Below are 8,870 nucleotides of genomic sequence, written 5' to 3' on the forward strand. Positions count from 1 at the left end.
TCGGTGAGAGAAACTATAAACTAAAAACGGACCCGCCGAATAGACACTGATAGGCCTCTTCGCTCTGTTGCCACTTAATAGAGATACCAGCCTATTTATACAGTTGAATTAATAAATCATTCGTAAAATTTGAAAAACCGCTACCCTAAGGCATAATGGTTTTTACATTGTCCGGCCAAGTATTTATGTTTTGTAGTTACTACGAAGAAACGCTTATGCGAGCGTCAGAGGGTCGATTTTATTCGATGAGCAAAAAAAAATTAAGGATATTGCCTTCGGCTCTCCTATGGGCGAATCGCCCGCCTTTTTTGCCCCATTCGTTGTTTTGCCCTCTCTCCATTTGAATACTATTTTCCTTCATTAGTCGTCCCGCCTTCGGTCCTTAACCGATTCAGAAGAAACGAATGGCACCGGCATCATCCTTATTGGCCCTGCGCCATTGGCATCGGATCAGGGAAAAGCCAGCGTATTAATTTCCAAACTGTCAGTGAACCTTTTGCCGTGCATCAGGCAGCAGCAGGATGGGGAGTTCGACACAACGGTGCTAGTTTATTAATTCGGCTATCTTACAGAAGAGATCTGGACAAAATGTACGTAAAAAACTTTCATTTTTCATGGATCTTTTGTGGACTTCAGAGGTCATCGCGTAAATAAGGTAGCGTCACCATCTTTGACGCGAATTCGTTAGGTATTCACTTCAAACGTATCTAGGCAAATGCACGGGCGAACTAACCTCTACTGTATTTCTGTGGATGTTGGCTTCACACACACATTTGATGAATTTCCATCCCAAAGTAAAAAACTAAAACCTAATATATAAAACTCGGGATTGACTTTTCTTCTACATATATTTTAATACTCATAACCGGAAAATAAGTGAGACTATGTCCAATCGCATGTGATAATCTCGTATTCTAGAGATGTTCATATGGTGTATAATGGCTTACTATGCAATGTATAATAGCTTCACCAATGCTCTCATCGGACCCGTGCACATGGCCAAAATGTGTACTGACTGATACATTATCTAGTAAAATAACTGTGAAAAAAACACAGCGTAATCATATGGGTAGTTTTATTTCACTAATGATAGCAAATACATTATTATTATTAATAGCGTATTAACTACAAACCCTCAGACTTTTTCTCCAAAAGCACTCACTACCCAGATCTAGTTCGATCCATCGAGTTTGTACATGGTTATCTAATTTATGATATCTCCTTTGACTTCTAACGTATCCAACTTGAAGAGCATGTCTTCTTTCTTTCAAAAAGTAGTTACATTCAGGACGGTCAGAGGTCTCAGGTAATCTACATATTAATGCAGTACTTGAAACTGCGGCCGTCAAGCAATAGTCGGCGTAAACAGTTCGTCGGCCACCTAATTTAATGGACCCTGTGATTTGTCCCTGGTCATCAATTTCCGCCCTTGGTACTTGTGCATATATCTCTTCTACTTTTTTTAAGCCTCTAAGAACAGCTAAAACTATTCTATTGAGCTGTCCTCCGCCATCGTCAAGCGGCCGATGCAGACTGACTCAATTATAGTTTGTTGTTTAAACTTCAAGTTTGAAGACACACTTAACTGTTACGCTGGGAACGATATTTTTCTACTACCTGAACTGTACAGTATTTATCTAATTACTTGTATTTTCAACGGCTCCCATCGCACTTTTCTCTTTAGAAATGCCTTTGCCTTGTCGTATAGAACGCGCGTTTGACGCAGGAGTTTCAAGAAGAAGAAGAAACTAATGATTATTTCGATGAATATTGTCTTCCTGTTCTTCTACGACGCCGACCGTTTTGTTGCTGTAGATCGTTTTTGGTCACTTTTTTGTTATCTCTCACTATTCGTAGCTACTCATACACCGAATATCAATTGCGCCCACAGATCAATAAGTATCCTTTACGACATTGTTAAACCCGTGTCGTCAAGTAGCTTCGATTTTACACGATTTTCGTTAACTTAGTCCGGAAATAGAATATTTGAGCATATCAACATGATATGAGCTCAATCAAAGAAAGCTTAGAGATTCCCTAAATGCAACAAAATTTATGGTTTAACTAGTGGAAAAAGACAGCCATGGCGAACTCGTCGTTCGTACGCGTTACTAGTGTTGACCTATACAGTTTCAGTGAGAGTCAAAAACACAGGAGTTCAGGTGAGTCTGTGTACCGCTAAACAATTTCTAATCACTAAAAGCATTCTTATCAAATCCGAGACATAACAACTTAGATTATGTGTATCTTGAGTGTGCCTCGATTGACTAAAGTACTCGTCTAAAACATCTTTCACAATTTTTGTTTGCTTCGTTGAATATAACTTATGCGACACTAGCCTGCAGAACGACAGCCGTAAAAAAATCAACTACTGAGCTTTAGCGCGGCCTCGATAACTTCGTTGTAGCAGCAGGTTGCTTCTATTGCTTGGATTTGTACTATGACATGTGCGTGTAAAGCGATAGGCCAAGCAGGCTTTACGTGCGAACGCTTAGTCACATGAGCTGCATGAAACTCTAGCTACTCTTTCATCAGGGGCGCTTTTTGGCGATCCGATGCTTCTAAATATAGAAGTGTCCCTGTAGGGCATACCTGTAGTTTTGATTTTCCGGAAATAATCTAAGATAGCGCAGGGTGGGGCCTAGCGACGCATGCGCCCAGGAACGCAATTACTACCGTCGTTAATAAGAATTCTCTCGAAATCCTCTCTGGCGTGGCGCAGCGTTGAGATCTAGGATTTAATATTCTCCCCTTATGGGCATTGCTTGGGTTGAGAGGCTTAACAAGAGGACGCCGGCAGACTGAGGTGGAAAGATTGGAAAACGATTGTTCAAACTAATCCCACTCAGCCAATTATTGTGTTGCCGGTATCGAGACAGAGGTATTTTTTGGGGTATGATAGGTTGTTATGTTTCACGTAATTTTTCGATAAATATACCGTACATACAGGCGGGCGTGCGTCTGTAATCGTCCAGACAGACGAGTTGAAAAATTACCTGATAAGGGCATATTTATCTTCTTTTTTTTTTCTATTTCGTTTATATGATTAGGAGTTGTTTGGGCATCGGAAGATCCTGCTTCCGTAACGCGATTCGAGAACGAGATACGCATTTCTCCTCTTTGCACGTAAAGCTTTTCTTCTCTTAAACGCACTCAGTAAGAATATTTTCATCCCTTTACATACGCTCTTCCATGAATAAACTAGGCAAAGTCGTACACTAATTACAAGTGTTCCGGCATATAAATAATAATGGAAGTTTGATGATTTAGCGTTATCTGACCCATACGGAGGCATACTTTCTTTCTCGCCAGAAGCTTAACTGGACGCCAAATTAGGTTTATCAGAAATTTCCTGAACAAAGCACGGTTTTGTCGAACAGCCCGCGGGTGTTAGGTGCCATGGTCTTCCCCATTGGATTGCCCCAATCACGTAGGTCACAACCGAGTATTTTGCTGCTTTTCTAATTGGAAACCTATGCGGCCTTTTCCTATTTGCTTCGAAATAGATCGTACCCCTTGCGACGGGTAGTAACGCTTGTGACACGGTGCCAGCCAATTTCAAACATAACAGACATAGAAAGCTGAATTCTACTGACGTGGAATAATTTTAACTACAAAATAAGCTGAAATTAACGATTCAAATATCTTGAAAAAATAACGAAAATCTCTTCTGAATACCAACCATCGTCCGCGGCAGTAAAGTGCCAAACAAGAATTCTGTAATTGCTTGATTGATACATAGCGTCATCTATTATAAATTCAATGGTATTATTTCAGGTATATATATATGCCTGCTCCGCTGACTGGTCACAGACAATTCATCTTGGCTCTGTTTCGCTCAGCTCAGCAGTCGCGTGCCGTTTGACGCAGTGGTACGACAGCCTCTATCATCCAGATAAGCTTCCGCACAGAGTCGCCGTTCTGCTACATACATGCACTTGTATGCGATGCACGTCGTCCATAAAAATGCGCGTCATTCATTATTACACTACTGCCTTTAGTCTGTCCGTTGGTATTTTCGTGTGGTGCTTTTCGGCTACAAATTCAGATTGACGATCGTAGGCAACGCCAGAAGCCTTAGGGCAACAGCCGATAGACAAATACTTGTATGGTCAGTTTTTGCTAGCTACATTGATCCTGTCGGGAAACCATAGTAACCAACCATCGGGAAAAAAAAAAAAGAAAATATTTGGCAGCCCTGTATGAATATGACTAAAAGTATGAGAGCTCAATAAGCCCCGGTCACGTTGTTCCCGCAGTCGCAAACTAGGGTCTTGCATGCAACTTCGTTTCGCGTACACAGCAAGACGAAAAAGCGTTCCCGCAACGATGTCAAAAGGCAGTACTGTTTATAACTTACAGTCATAATTATTTTTCAGCTTGACTATTTAGCAGTTGACTTCAGTTACTTTTCGCAAGGACCGTGTCGTAGTCTTTTATCTGCTTTTTTAGACAAATCTCGATGTGCTTATTGTATACAAAACAACTTTTTGTTCTCCTATTGGTTCAGCCACATTTTTAAGAGTTCCTGACATTTTACCCAGCGGTCAAGTTAGCGGTCTGTTCAGAATAAACAAACAACAGCTTTGGCGGAACACTACAAAACTACACAAATACGCAGAACAAAATCATATAACCATCAATTTATATAGCGCTGTTTCTCGCACGCAAACATACAGGAACGAAACTTTAATCCAAATTAAATACTTTTTATTCGAGAGGAGCGACTTAAGTACAAATACAAATTTCCATTTTCTTTCTGTGTGTTTCATGTCACTATTACGGAAAAGATCGCAGCAATATTACTAGGCTGGTACACACGCAATGGTGATTTTTTTGCCTCTGACAGCCTGGCACAGCCCATCACTTGCTCGGATCATTTCTTCTATTCAGAATCATCTTTTCCGATTAAGGCGGGATGCGTCTCTTAGTTCTTAGCTGTTAAGACTAGATCTCAAGGCAAAGTTTTCCACGTAACGAAGTCAAAACAAAGGGAAGAGAGGATGCATTTGAATGTCCCGTAGACGTCCATAAACATCGGAGAGGCGAAAGGAAATATCCAAAATAATTACCATTAGGTAACATTGTCGCTTCCAGTTATCAACAGTTTCTCATATGCAGTCGACACTGAACTGATCGTAAGCACAAGTTTAATTGTTCTTACATGTCAAACATTTTCCAGCCATAGTTAAGTCTGCTGATGGCTCAAGCTGTGCGTTGAGGGCGTAAGCTCAATGCTTAAGCTTTTCTATGAGCCGAAATAGCAGCGGATGAAACGCTGAGACCTTTTCGCTAATTAATACCAGGTCAAAAAGAAAACTGTTTCCCTACACTCTAAGTGTAGACAGCTTGTAACGAAGCAATGCTGAGATTTCGACTTTACGCTGTAAGGATAATTCTTACATTTTGTTTTTTGAAGAAAAGCCTTCTTCCCATTACATTGCAGGGACTAACTGAGGCGTCATGGATTCGCTAAAGGATGGAATCTGCTAGATTAGACACTGAGATTATCTAGTATCGAAACAACACTGTAAGATTATTGCTCACGTATCGCTAATACATAACGTATTACCAGTTACGTATAGCAATTAGATGAGATAAGAGATATAAGATAGTACATGACTTTTTCATAGAACTGCAGTTGACCAATTGAACTTCGGAAGGAATAAAAGCGCGGGGACTAATCACGTTTTTCAGAGCTAACTGCCTTTATGGCTGCTATGGTCCGACCCGCTAGGAGAAGTCGCTTGGATGCTAGGTGCGAGGAATCGCACACAGAGCAAACTGCATAAACGTACTCAAAGTTGTTTATAATATTTCAACTTATAAAGTACCGAAAAACGTCTATTAAGTTAATCAGTGTTGTAGAATTAACGTTCATGGAGAATATCTAATTAGGCATAAGTTTGGATAAGAGTTCTATAGGAACTGTCTCTTGAAAAATGTCTGCTACCCTACACTGAAGAATTCAATCGAGCAAGGAAGCCGTAGAATATATATCAATACCAACTATAATTTTCGCAAATAGTGGTCCACCATTGGTGGCTCCATCATGACGTTCCTACGATCTACATTGCATATGTGAGCATAAAGCAACAGGCATTTTTAAAACTCAATATCGTTTATTAATCAATGAAAAACAGCATTTGAGATAAACTTTCATTTTCGCTATCTTGCGTAAAATGATAACATGTAAAACGCCGGTTTCATTTCAGCATTTGCATACGTTAGGACTGTGCTAGGACATTCTGTATTGGTAAAATCATTTTATGAACTGCAAACTCACATATGGACAGTGGAAGTAGGCCTCATTATTCAAGATAACCCTTTTAAGTTTGAGCACGTGCGAGACGGCTTTAAAACGAATCGGGAGTGCACTAGGTAATATAAGGTTTTTTTCGAAAGCCCGCTGCTGATCATCGTGCACTGTATATCAGACACAACTGTTATGCGATCGGTTCATGCAACGAAGGTTTAGATAAAGAAGAATATATATATACACGAATCAACTTTAATGGTGTGCACGGACATTTATATACATACTTGAAAGATAAACCATTTAACAATTATTATTATATCCGAAATACTGAACAAAAGCACGGTAGCAGGTTATCAATATGCAGTGAAATGTTTCATCCGAAATCTAGGAGAGCAGTTTTGCCGTGTGTGGCATTGCGCTATTTGGGAGCAGGATAACCTGATAATATTTTTCGGGTCCTTTCTTTTAACTAATCTTGTTGACTCGATAACAAACGTGCCGTTCAATTGTCTGCTTTGTTTTTTATTTGAAAAAATTAGGCCCCTGCAGTTCTACCAAACACGACGCATATTTTTTAAAGATCTAGTTGATTTGTCGGCTTTAATTTTTCTTTTAAAGCCATGCATTCCGAGCTCTAGTTTATGTAGACACAGACACAACATTTCTCGTCGCCGGTGATAATTCTGTGGAGAAATCGGTTATTGTGGCCGTGTGACGTTCGATACCAGTCTGAATGTTAAGCCATAATTCCTTGTCGGATTCAGAGAGTTCATGCGGCACGCAAGATTCCGTGCGACCCTCAAGTGCTTGAAACAGTTAACGACGGCCGTATAGCTGTACGCCATCTTTTCGGGCAATTGCGGAGTTGTTTGTCGGCCGTCTTCTTTGAAAAGTAGTTTCAAATGCTCGTCGTCAAGTTCAGATGGTCGGTTAGAGCGAGGGGCATTTCCTAGGATCCAGAGGCCATTTTCAACCAGCCAGACTGTTCCTGAGCAGTATTTTAGTGGTAGCATCAAACACGAGGTAAATGTCGCAAACCTTTTCGTCGGCCTTTTCCGTCTTTGACGGGTTCCTTCAGGTTAAAGTTGTATATCCACACAAAACACAATATCGTTACAGCCCCCAGACTAAACAGCGTATCCAAAGTAAGCACACATTAGGGGAAGCGGATTAAAGGATGTTTCAGGAAGCGTAGAAACCTAATCGAGTAGCTTGGCAAAAGAAAACTTTGCTAACAGAACCTTGTAGCGCAGTTACTCGTCAAAGCTATAATCAGAATCAGCTATTGCAATACGTGATAAGTGTAAGCCTAATTAACAATTTAATTGCAAATCCCTACTGTTTGGCTCCTCTTTTGCTAAACTGTTATCTGCTATTGCGTGCTCGATTGTTACCATTGTTTTTTTTTTACTATTTTCACTTCTTTATGTCATTTTTAAGCACTTAAACTTTGTTGTCCTTCAGTTTATTTTTCTTTTAATGTCTAATTTTTCATACAATTTCTTACATTATAGTACATCCTTTCGAAAGCCAGCCTCTAACGCATCGTATTAAGAACAACGGTACAGCATTTCTGCAATATCAAGCATCTTGTTGCTCCTTCCTTACGATGTTGCCGTAGTTTTCCGACAATATTATTTCTTCTGAAAACAAGTTCCTGTTAATGTGCAGCTTGGTTCGTATTTATTATCGATGAAAATTATCGATTCCTAATACTTGGTAACCTTGCAGGAACGCAAAGTGTTCATGGGTAAATTCAGTCGAAGCAAGCTTATATGGAGAAACCACCATCAGATCGCACATGGGCCGCCGCACGGCGTGCCGGCGGGGTGTTACAGAGGAAACGTGGCCTAGCGTGCGCGTAACCACTTTGTTTGTGCTTCTTCGCCGGGACCTATGTTACCTCAACCGAGAGAGAGAGAGACGAGGAACAGCTGTCAGCAAAGGTATTGCTATAGCGTGTTGTTTTAGTCTTTGAAGCATTTAATTAAAGAAGCATTAAGCATTCAAAGAAAAAGAGGGATATGCAAATTCTGACTGTTTGAATGACCGTTGACTATTCTTTCGCAGTGCCCAAGACACATCGACACCCACTCATCGCCATACATTTACGCATACAAGAATAACGCAAGGATGTCTTATGGCCGTCTATCGATTGAATGACGCGATGGAACTTCGAAGCACAACACGAGGAGTAATGGGCTGAACAGGAAACACTCGTACGGAAGTGATTTCTTTCTGTACAGTTAGACACTCAGACACATCAAGATGCGCCAAAGTAGAGTGTCGTGGTTATGTGTATGAATGTTGTTATTTACTGTGTTCTGCTAGTGTCAAAAATTTCGTGCTCCTATCGTGTCATAAAGTTTGTTTACTTCCGTCTACCTATTTGTGTTTGAAGCCTAGGAACTAAAAAAGAAGGTATATTGCTTCTGCTGAATTCAAGAATTTTAGAAATGCTACAATTTAATGAAACTACATGATCATCACGCATATGCTCAAACAATGAAGGGATTGTAATCATGGACTGTGACATATATGCGTGGCATAGCGAAATTCTAACAGATTTCTAAGGACAATAAAATGATTTTGTCTATTTTGTTGTCGCACA

General features: G+C 40.2%; 1 long non-coding RNA gene across 1 annotated transcript; it reads left to right on the forward strand.

The window, feature by feature from the left end:
- The first annotated feature begins 417 nt into the window (after nucleotides 1-417).
- Nucleotides 418-8,870, forward strand: LOC111260546 (uncharacterized). Its single transcript, XR_002680403.2, has 4 exons — nucleotides 418-590; nucleotides 3,778-3,872; nucleotides 7,991-8,205; nucleotides 8,330-8,870. It is a non-coding gene; the product is annotated as an uncharacterized LOC111260546 (long non-coding RNA).

This window comes from Varroa jacobsoni, unplaced genomic scaffold, assembly GCF_002532875.2.
Source record: "Varroa jacobsoni isolate VJ856 unplaced genomic scaffold, vjacob_1.0 scaffold_44, whole genome shotgun sequence".
NCBI lineage: Eukaryota > Metazoa > Arthropoda > Arachnida > Mesostigmata > Varroidae > Varroa > Varroa jacobsoni.